General features: G+C 35.0%; 1 pseudogene; it reads left to right on the forward strand.

Annotated features, from left to right (window-relative positions):
* Positions 1 to 6,862: 6,862 nt before the first annotated feature.
* On the forward strand, positions 6,863 to 9,875 carry LOC120154783 (annotated as a pseudogene).
* Positions 9,876 to 11,830: the final 1,955 nt, after the last annotated feature.

Below are 11,830 nucleotides of genomic sequence, written 5' to 3' on the forward strand. Positions count from 1 at the left end.
CATTACGGAGGTTGAGATGCAATTAAATAGAAATGTTAAGGTAATACATTTCGATAGAGGTGGTGAATATTATGGAAATACATCGAAAGTTGGACAAATTCCATGTCCATTTAAGAAACTCCTGAGTCTAAGGCATTTGTGCCCAATATACAATGCGGATCGTCACATCAAAATGGTGTAGCATAAAGGTGTAATCGTACATTGATGAAAATGGTGATAAGTATGCATGATAATTCTATACTTGTTTCATTGTGGAAGTATGCATTGAGGACTGTCGCATACATATTGAACAGGGTACCTAGTAAAGCAATTCCTAAGACACCTTATGAATTGTGGACATCTAGGAAGCCTAGTTTAAGATATATTCACATGTGGGCTACCAAACCGAAGTGAGGATATATAATCCACATGAAAAGAAGTTGGATTCCAAGACCATTAGTGGTTATTTCATTGGATATCCAAAGAGATAAAAAGGGTATAAATTTTATTGTCCTAACCATAGTAGAGAATTGTAGAGTGTGGGAATGCTCGCTCATTGAAAATGAAAAAGTTCATGGGAGTATGGAGCACGTAATGTAGAGATAAGAGTCATTGATGGACCAAAACCCATCAAGTGATCCATCTCAAGTTGATGTTCCTATTATTGCAGCACGTCACAAGGCATGAATATGGAACAATAACAAAAGGATGCTCCAAATCCAATTATGGATGCCATTATTCAAGAAGATGAGGAAAATGCTCAAATTAATGAGCAAGTGCAACCTCAAGAAGAAATAACATTAAAGAGGTCTACTAGAGAGAAAAATCGGCTAATTCAAATGAGTATATAGTTTATACACTTGAGCATGAAAGTGACATATCATTGACAATGAATGACCAGTGTCTTTGACTAAGCCATGAACGGTGAAAATTCTAACAAGTGGTTGATGACCATGAAGGAAGAGTTGAAATCTATGGATGATAACAATGTTGGGAAATGACGGAATTGCCAAAGGATTCTAAAAGAGTCGGTTGCAAGTGGGTCTTTAAGACCAAGCGAGACTCTAAGGGCAATGTCAAGAGGTAAAAAACTAGACTTGTTGTCAAAGGTTACACTTAGAAGGATAACATTGACTATAAAGAGACTTTCTCTTCGGTTTCTAGAAATGACTCTTTAAGGATTGTAATGAATTTGGTGGTCATTTTTATCTTGAGCTTCACAAAATGGATGTTAAAACACCTTCCTCAATGGAGATTTGGAAGAAAAGGTATATATGGATCAACCTCAAAGTTTTAAGACCACAAGTGAAAGAAACATGGTATGTAGGTTGAAGAAATCAATCTATGGATTAAAACAAGCTTCCCAACAATGGTACTTGAATTTAATGATACTGTATTGTTATATGGCTTTGTATAAATGACCGTTGACCGATGTATCTATATGAAGGTTGTAGGAAGCAAGTTTATAATCTTGTGTCATATGTAGATGATTCTTCTTGCCGCTAGTGATTGTGGGTTATTACATGATGTTAAAGGCTACCTTTCTAGCAACTTTGAGATGAAGGATATGGGTGAGCCTTCCTATGTGATCGGAATAGAAATATTGGGATAATTAAAAGGAATTTTGGGATTGTCTCAAAAGGCTTACATCAACAAAGTTCTAGAGAAATTAAGATGGAATCATGTACACCTAGTCTAGTTCTCATCTAGAATGAGACAATTTCAATCTATCCCAATGTCCCAAGAACGATATGGAGAGCAAAAAATTGGATAATATCCCTTATGCTTCTTTAGTCATGAGTTTGATGTATGCTCAGACCTGTACTAGGCCGGATGTAAGCTTTGTGATCGATATGTTGGGTCGCTATCAATCAAATCCTAGATTAGTTCATTGGAGAGCTGCAAAGAAAGTTTTAAGGTACTTGCAAGGCACTAAAGATCACATGCTCACATATAGAAGAATAGTAACCTTGGGTTGTTGGTTACTCGGACTCGAACTATGCCGGATGTTCAGATACCCGGAAGTCCACATTCGGCTATGTGTTCCTTTTAGCTGATGGAGTTGTCTCATGGAAGAGTGTTAAGTAGGCTGTCATTGCTGTTTCTACTATGGAGGCTGAATTTGTAGCATGTTTTGAAGCTACAGTTCAAACATTGTGGCTGCGTAATTTTTTGAAGGTTTAGGCATCGTTGGTACCATTGTTAAATTGATGAGGATTTAATGTGATAATACGGCATCTATATTTTTCTCTAAGAACAATAGATACTCTAAGGGTGCCAAACATATGGATTTAAAGTATCTATCTGTCAAAGAAGAAATGCAAAAATCAAAGTGTTCAAATCGTGCACATCGACACCAATGATATGATTGCGGATTCGTTGACTAAAGGACTAGCTCCTAAGATATTTATTGGTCATGTTAGTGAAACGAGTAGTCGCAAAGTCCTTGTATAGTGGTGATTAGTCATACATGTATGAATATATGTCTTGCACATTTATGTTTGTTGATACTCTAGATATTGATGTTTGTTTGATTTTACTTATCTATGAATCATAATTCAATTATGCATATTTTGTTATGATTATAGATGTTGGATCTTATTTTAAGGCATTGTCGGATAAGATATTTTTGGGTGTCTATCTATTAAATTGTGTGTTGAATGGATTGACATGTAATACATGGAAGGAATCGAGACGTTTCAGGCACGTGACCGCCATGATTCGGTCGGTTTAGTTCTTACAAAATTGACTTGTATATTACATTATTTAAGTGAGCTCAAATTATGTTAATATGTTATATACTTGTCATATATGAATCAAGTGGGAGAATGTTAGAAATTTTGATTTCTAATATTGACTCAAATAATTTAAATAATTGATAATTGTTGTTGTTGTACACACGGTGATTGATTAGTGTAGTATTGAGGAGGCAATTATCAGGTTGTAAATCCTTCCGTCCCATATCGTGAAATATAAGTTTGAGTGGTGTTATGTGTAACTGAAAAGTAAAAGGGCCTTTTGATTATTTGGTCTTTCAGTTATTTGTGATTTAAAAAATATAGTGAAATCAGTTTTTAAAAGCTCATATAGCATACAATTTTCTTTTCAAGGCTCTCTTTTCTCTCTTAAAAAAACAAGATCACTATGTTTTGGGGTTCTAATTCTTCATCAAGAATCAAACAAATCTTAATATCATCACAAGACGAATGAGGATTATACAGTATTGGGATTGTATAACATTTATTATTTATTGATTTTGAGATATTCAAATATCATAATGGAATCATCAATTAAGTTTTCATTTCTTTACTGTAATTCTTAATAATTATGCCATGAACTTGATTTGATTGATTTAACTACCCTATCAGATCTTTATGTGCTAATTGCTCCGTATGTAAGATTAATTGATTTTAACACAAACACTAGCATGAAACCTGGAGAACTGCAATTGAAAGAACCCAGATTATCTAAACCCAGTACATAAATCCAAGTCTCTTCTTCCATTGAATCATTGCATTCAAACATACACCAACTGATCACTCCACAGAAGTGCATACAATGGGGACATAAACAGAACCCACATTAACGACACACATACAATTGTAAATAGCATCAAACAACAACCACCCCAGATCCCCTTTTCCTTACAAAACGAAACAATTTACCATTGGAGGTCGAAATTCAGAACACGGAAACAAACAAAACAAATGGCAGATAATTCAAAGAAACCCAACAAGTGATGCAATACATGCTTACATAGGGAAAACAAAACCAAGGCAACATCACAGTGAGAGATAACATCCAAAGTAAAATACAAGTAACCCGTGGTTATAAGCCTATGACTTAACCTTTTTATCCCAGGGAAGAAGAAAAGCTTAACCTTTTTCCCCAGGAAGAGAAAATGCTTACATAGGGAAAACAAAACCAAGGCAACAATCACAGTGAGAGATAACATCCAAAGTAAAATACAAGTAAACCCAGTGGTTATAAGCCTATGACTTAACCTTTTTTATCCCAGGGAAGAAGAAAAGTTAACCTTTTTTTATCCCCAGGGAAGAAGAAAAGCTCAAAAACGTTGAAAGTAAACGTGAGAGGACTTGGGCAAATGGGTAGTTGTTATGTTATGCAGTGATCGTAGCGTTTGTTTCAACTTATGTATTATCTACAATAGATATGTGTGTGTGTCTATGTCTATGTATATATATATGGCATATATGTATGTTTGGGATCCATGTAGAATTGTGAAGTGATTCGATCCACAAATTGATGGACTATTTTCAGTGGTTAACTAAAGAGAAAATCGCCTCAGTGACCAAAAAAAAGTTATAATACGATTTAACCAACTTTTTTTGGATTTGCCAAAATGACCAACAAAATCGCAACGCGAAATAAAAATCGCAACGCGATCCCCAGAATCGCAAATCAGTTTCCAGAATCGCAAATCAGTTTCCAAAATCGCAACGCGATTCTTGAAAATCGCGATGCGATAGTACAAATTCGCATTGCGATTTTCCAAAATCGCAACGCGAATATGAAAATCGCAACGCGAACACATAAATCGCAACGCGTATCCGTAAATCGCAACGTGTATCCGTAAATCGCAACGTATGGGTAAATCGCAATGCGTATCCGTATATCGCAACGATATTTCGTCTTTAAATGTGTAATATTTTAAAATATAAAAATAAATATAGATAATCATTATAGTTTAGGAGAGTTATTTCTTTTCTTTTAAATATGTAAATTTCACATCGTTCATACTCTATGCATATATTATTGATAAGAATAAATTTGATCTCATCGACTGTTAACGATTCCTTTCTGATTTGAACGGATAGTCGTAACTAGTAGGAGATCACTCATTAATCGATAATTTTTATCTTAGTGAATAATGAAGAGATAAGATTATAAAAATGACTTCTCTGGGCAAGAGCTTGGAGAGAGTTGGTTATGTCAGACACAACGTAGTGATAGTTATTCGTAGGCCGATGGAAAGACAGATTGATCGTTAGATCTTAGAATTCATCTTGACAAATCACGTGGACTTGTTTAAAAGTCTGGTCTAAAGGTCTTGTTCATATACGATACCTAATTCGAAGGTATGTGTTTGGAGGATATGGATTCTTTCATAATTTTGGTGAGAGGAGCTACTTGTATGAGGGTGTCTAGAGGAACAATGAAATGACTATTTCGGAGATATGAGAAATAACACATATTTTTTCATTTGATTCACGTATATTTCATGTTAAATTTGAGTGACGTTTAATGTCCAAGTAACAACGAAGTTAACATAATGACTTGATTGATGTATAATTTTAATGATTCAATTAGAATGTTTTAAAATTCAAGGATCAATTTAGAATATAAGTTATAGTTTGAGGTTGTTTCGTGGGTTTAACCCAAATAAATTTCAATAAAAATTTAGGCTTAACTAGAAAATAATGCCCAAAATTTAGGTTTAACTCAAACTTTTTTTTTCGAATCATCCAGATATCGCAAACTTTATTATTTTTGGTGTCTCAGTCGTAAAGGTCGATAAAAAATTCGTTAAATGACATGTGTCACATTTATGAAATTTTAAAATGTTTATTTAAAAAATTAAAACATTATTAAAAAATTAAAAGAAAAAAACCTTCCCCATCCCACGTCTCCACTCCCCACCTCCCTCCCTTGCTTGAAAACTTTTCCATGGTCAAAGTCAATGATACGATCGACCAAAGAGATTTAAGTGATTGAGTATTTGAGATTTTAAGGATTAGGGATTGAAGTGTAGAGATTTGAGAATTTAGATTTTGAGATGATAGCAAGGTTTATGATCGATTAGTGGGTGGTTGACGAATATGGGTGGCCGAAGATGGCTGACGGATGGAGTAAAGGGGAATAGAATAAGAGATTTTAAGAGTTTGGAGTTATTTTTCAAATTTAAAATTTTAAAATTCTTTTTAAATTTTAATTTTATGTTTTTTAATTGTTCGTCTAGCTCAGTTGGTAGAGCGCAAGCTCTTAACCTTGTGGTTGTGGGATTGAGTCCCACTTAGGGCAATTCATAATTCGGAGGTCTCCCACAGAAGTTGCTCTCAACCTGGCGTTGGGGGCAGCCTACTATCTTACCTCACCCTTATCCTATTACATATGGGAATAAGGGTCAGCTAATTTATTTTTATGTTTTTTTAAAATATTTTTTTAAAATAATTAAAAATTTTAATTTTATGTTTTTAAAGACCATTACGGCCTGGAGGACTAAAGTAGTAACGTTTGTAATATTAGACACCTGGATGAATGGAAAAAAAGTTTTAGCATCTATTTGAAAATATTGGTATAGTTTGGGCACTTATTTTTTAATAAAGCCAAAAGTTTATGGCCAAATTAAATTTCAAGGAATGCTCATGGGTTGCTTGGATGCGGATTGAAATCGTCTGTCTCCAGGTCGGGCGTGGGAACCCGACTAGGAATTTGGAAAGACTAATTAAATTTGGGAGATTTCAGAGTGACGGGAGGAATTGTTTGCCTAGCTGCGATCGAATTGCTGAGTCGGGCTCCCGAGTTGCTGAGTCTAATCATGGCTGATTTTCATACATCGACTCACAGAGCTAAGTGGATCTTCTCACCTCAAGAACTGGTAAATAAAATATGGAAAATAAAAGAGAAATCTTTCGTTGTCTCGTAAAAGTAAGGGAAAATCATTTACTTTTCATATCAATGCCTTTCTTCTTCTTCTTCTCACTGTTTATAGGTTGAGAAATACAAGACTGCTAATCAAAGAGCAAAACAACTGGAGAAGGTATGGCAAAGCCTTTGCTTTTTCACTTGTGTATGTACGAGCTCGAGGGCGTGTTTGTATAGTAAATTTGATGAGATTTGTGTTGAATTCCATTCTTACTTTTCATTAGCAGCATTTTTGATGTTATCAGTTACAAATACCGGCCATTAAATGTGCATTCCTTGTGGTATTTTTCTCTTGTTGTTCATCTTATTGAAGCTGATTTGCTTGTTTGTTCTGAAGTATGGAACAACACAAATGGAAGTAGACGCTGAAGGTTCGATATCGACCCTGAACCGATTGCGAGGGACAATGGTACATTCATTTTCCTTTTCTTTTTAGTTTTATAGTGAGGTGCTTGGTCACAGAGCTTACCATGTGGTAGTTTGATTTTTCGTGTTAGCCGACAAGCATTCTCGTCCGAAACATCTTAACATTGAAGAGAACAATTCATGCGGGCGTTTTATGAGAACAAACTTAGAGAAGTTTGTAGTGCATTCTACTTTCCCAATAAAATTCAGGTGCTTATTCCATTTGTCTAAGATAAATGTCATACTCATGAGTAAAGACAAGGTCTTGATTGACGTGCTTCTGTTTCTGGTTCACATTTTGCAGGCAACAGCGCTAATTACTTCAAAAGGTTTTATCTGCAGTGGTCGGTCATGGAACATCATCCAAAACATATAATGTATGATTCTTAGACATCTCCTTCAGATATATATGTTCTAATGCTTGTTATCTCTGCTTTTAATATGCTGTATACATCTCTGATATTGCTTTAGACTATGTTAGAAAAATGCATATTTTAAAATTTTATGAAAAGAGCATGTAAGTATGTTGATATATCCATTCTCACCTACCTTCCTTATTTGGGTCTAGTGAAAGTGTTGGATTTTCTCTTGTCACTGATTTGTCTTTTGATATGTGGTGCTAGATGATACGTTCTTTTGATAATCACCATTGAATAGAAGTTTGTTTTGAAAATAATGTAGTTGTTAAACTAAAAGACTTTCTTTACATCTGTAGGTTAACCTGTGTGTATGCGGCCTGTAAGATAGAAGAAAATCATGTATCGGCAGAGGAGCTTGGGGGATTCTCAAGATCATCAGATTGATTCTCAATTACGAGATGGTTGTGATCAGGCATGGCTACCATTCTTCTTCCTTTTCTTTTAGTCTTTTGTCGTGGTTTGTGTTTGTAAATAGTACATATCTTGATTGCAGAGTCGGAATTTGATCTCATTGTTTTTGCACCCTATCGTTCAGTTGAAGGTTTTGTCAATGACATGGAGGTGGGTTCAGTTGGCAATTACCGCTTTGTTCTTCTATTGTTGTAAAAATACTTTTACAAGTAACTTTAAGTTGTTATTTCGGAAAACCATTTGCTTTCCTGCTTATTTTTTATGCAATTCCTTATTTATTTCAGTAGTTTAAAAAAATTGAAACTCTTAGTATGTGGTCAATATAATTATGATCCCTATACTGTTGTCTGGCCCTAATTAAGTCCATGTGATTTATTTTCTCCCTATAATTAATGACAAATTTGATTTTCTAGGAATTCTGTGGAGTTAATGAAGATGAAAATCAATGCTAAAGGTAAGATCTGTTACTGTTTGAGAGCCCCATTCCTAACCATGTTTTCTGGAGATGCATCAAATTTTGGTTTGACGTGCAATGGAGCTTGGTGTCTTTTAACTTTTAATTATCTAATCCAAGCTCATACCTTTACTACTAGTATGGCCAGGAAAATAACCTAGTGTCGGCGATATCTAGCCTCCAAAATAGTAAATGCACGACTTTATCTTCCTAAAATGTATTCTAATTAATATGATTTGTTATATGCAAAGGATTTGCAAGAAACTGCAAGGACGGAAGTTGAAAAAATATGCTTACCGATGCCCTACATTTGTTTCCTCCAGGCCAGGTGCTCTTTCTGGTTCAGGCTCCGTTTTGAGTGTATCTTTTTTGCCATATTTTTGTTTGATCGATAGTCTAGAAGGAGAATATCTTTGGGAATGACTCTATTGTAATGTGCCAACTGTTATGCATCTTCATATTTGCAATCAGTCCAATCTGTATCACGGATCGATTAATCTTCCTATAATATGATTCTCATTGCTTTGCTTTGTATGTTGCTATGTTACAGTTGGCACTGGCTGCTTTACGAAGTGCGAATGAGATGCATAGAGTTCTCGACTTTGAGGGGTATTACCTGCTTCTTGTTTCATGACGTTCTCTTAGGATTATTATAAAATAATATTTTACAATTCGTCCAACCTGTCTCATGTCCTTTGCAGATACCTAAGAAATCTTCTCGGACGCCAGAATTCCGAACACAGCATTTTTCAGTTTATAGAATCTCTAAATGCTATAGATGTTTGGGTATAGTTTCATTGTGATCTGATTTTTGACATAACCCAGTTCATCAATTAATACTTGCTAAGTTTCACTGATTTACTTGTATACTTTTTCTGGCAACATATATATAGGTTGCGAAATACAAGTTCCCCACTGAAAAGGATATGAAGCACATAAACCGGAAACTGAAATCTTGTTGGGGGCATAGCTCGCACGACGAGTATGTTCCATACGAGATTATCTGGTTTATACCTACTTTCTATGTGGATTCATGCTGATAATCGGTTCTGTAATGACAGTAAGAAACGGGAGAAGAAAAGGCACAAATCCCATAGGAGTTCAAATGAAGCTCAGAACGGACCCTCCTTGCTTAACCGTATACTTTCCCTTGCACATTGGAGTTGACCTTGTTTGATAAGTCTGTAGTTTGATTGAACTCCTCTCAAGAGTTGTTTATAGCCAGATTATTGTGATACCGATTTGGTAGGAGGCTGGGAATAACAAGGTCAAACTGTTAACAGACGCTATTGAAACATGTTTCCGGCAGAGTCAGTCGTGTTACGGACATCAATACATTCTGTATGGTGATCAGATCCTTTGGGAAGTAGCTAAATCCTGTTTGATATGAGTTGCTGACCGTTGGGCTCTTATTTCATATGCTGGAACATAGGTTTTTTGTTACTTGAAAGTGATTCTGGCTTGAAGTAAAACTTTGCCAACATGGGACTGTTGTATGTACTTTTTCCTCTCAAATCCATCACAACATCAAAGATGCTTTGTTAATTCCTATTAAATTGAAGAAATGATAACTTTTTAACTGCTAATTTCTGATTCTTTTATGTTTTAGTACCTGTTTTTTTTTAGAAATTCGAAATTTAATTAGGACCTAAGAATAATGACTAATTATAAGATTTTAAAATAATTAAATTGGAGAATATGAACTAAATCTACAACTTACAAAGTTACATATTAGTACAAAAACTTGCTCTTTGGATTTAACTTGCATATAGTACAAAGACTTACTATTGGATTAAAATTAGACATCTTGATCGTAGTAGGCATCTTATCGAGCTTTCCTTGAAACCCGTCGAAGGTGGAGGCAGTGTTATTGATCGTAGTACACATCTTGCGAGCTTTCCTTGAAAGTCATGGAGGATCTCAGCTTTCTACTCGGGTTGGCCGTAATATCGAGACCGGTCCGACACATTGGTCTCCACTCTCCACCGCTTGAGAGTTGGCTAAAGCTTAACACTGATGGAGCTCGCAGAGATACGGATGGTTACGCCTCGTTGGTGGTGTGATCGTGCTAGTAATGGTACTTGGAAGCTCGGCTTCACAAAGTTTTATTGAAGCGGAGTTTTTGGGTGCGTATATCTGATGGAAACAAGTTGCCGATGCTCTTGCTAAGTACTCGATCAGGAGTCTTTGCGCCTGCTGTCCTTGTTGAACCCCCGGCGTCATTTGCCCATTACTGCTCGCCGATTCTGTTTTCTGATGCTGTTTTGCTGAGGTTTCGTGCGTTGCTGTGTCGCCGTTTGTTTTGATTTGGTTTACTGAATTGTTGCACTTTGCAATGTTTGTTTATTTGTGTATTATCATGCCACTATCATCGGTCGACCTCCGATCAAATCACGGTGACCTTTCGTCATAATCTACCGCCATTTGCCGTGAAGAAGTGTTCGAAGTTTCATCGGATTTTAAGACACCATGGCTATTTTTCGTCGATTCCGATCGATCCTGATGTCCATATGCTACACTGTCACCACCATTCGAACCACCGTCCGATTCCGCTCAAAATCCATCCTCATCGTCGCTCCGTCGGTGCTCCTCCGATGTTCCACCATAGTAACAGGGTTGAAATGAGATATTTCAGTTTTTTATTTTTTATAATTTCATTAAAAGTTTGGGTTCTTTTGTAAATAAATTAATTTTTTTTAAAAAAAAAATCTTTTTTCATTAAAAATAATATTTTTTTTATTAAAAATTTTAAAAAATATAACGGTGTGCAACTAAAAGTGTAACTGAGAAAACTTTAAGAACTAATTTTTAACGAAAAATTCTCTGGATACTAAATCGCTTTTCGAGATAAAGTACAAGCAATTATTTTAGTATTAAGCCAGAAAAAATTTGTTAAATTAAAATATAGAGTTTAAATTGACAACTTTAACGTTGTATATGAACTAATGAAACAATTTAATAAAAATGTGATAGAATTCAACTTCATGTCTACTCAGTTTAACCTGACTTGAGAAGTATATTTTTTCATTTGATTTGGTTTGAGTTTTGGAAGGTCCTTACTAACCCGAATTTTGGAGGTACGAATATACATTCGATCTGATTTGGTATAAATAATATTTTTTTGTTTTCATTCAATAAAATAAGGATTTAATCAAAAAAATTATAAAGAGAAATATTATACAATTATCCTTAAATATATAAAAGAAAATAATATTATTATTTTGGATCGAATTGAATCGAAAATTTTTACTTTAAATTTGAACATTTCACTCTTTATAAAACTCGATCCAACCTAAAACTGGTTTATTTTTTTCTTAATAAAACTCCGACCCTATAAAATCGGATCAAAACCCCTCGGATTGAGATCAAATCGAGAGGTCCCGGACTAAAAGAATATGGGAGAGCATAATCAGAATTTTGCTAAACGCCGTCGTTTCGAGAGCTTCTTCTTTATTTGGAAGCATCATGTTTCTTCAACCTTTAACCCAGAAACCTC

This window comes from Hibiscus syriacus, unplaced genomic scaffold, assembly GCF_006381635.1.
Source record: "Hibiscus syriacus cultivar Baekdansim isolate YM2019G1 unplaced genomic scaffold, ASM638163v2 tig00111151_pilon, whole genome shotgun sequence".
NCBI lineage: Eukaryota > Viridiplantae > Streptophyta > Magnoliopsida > Malvales > Malvaceae > Hibiscus > Hibiscus syriacus.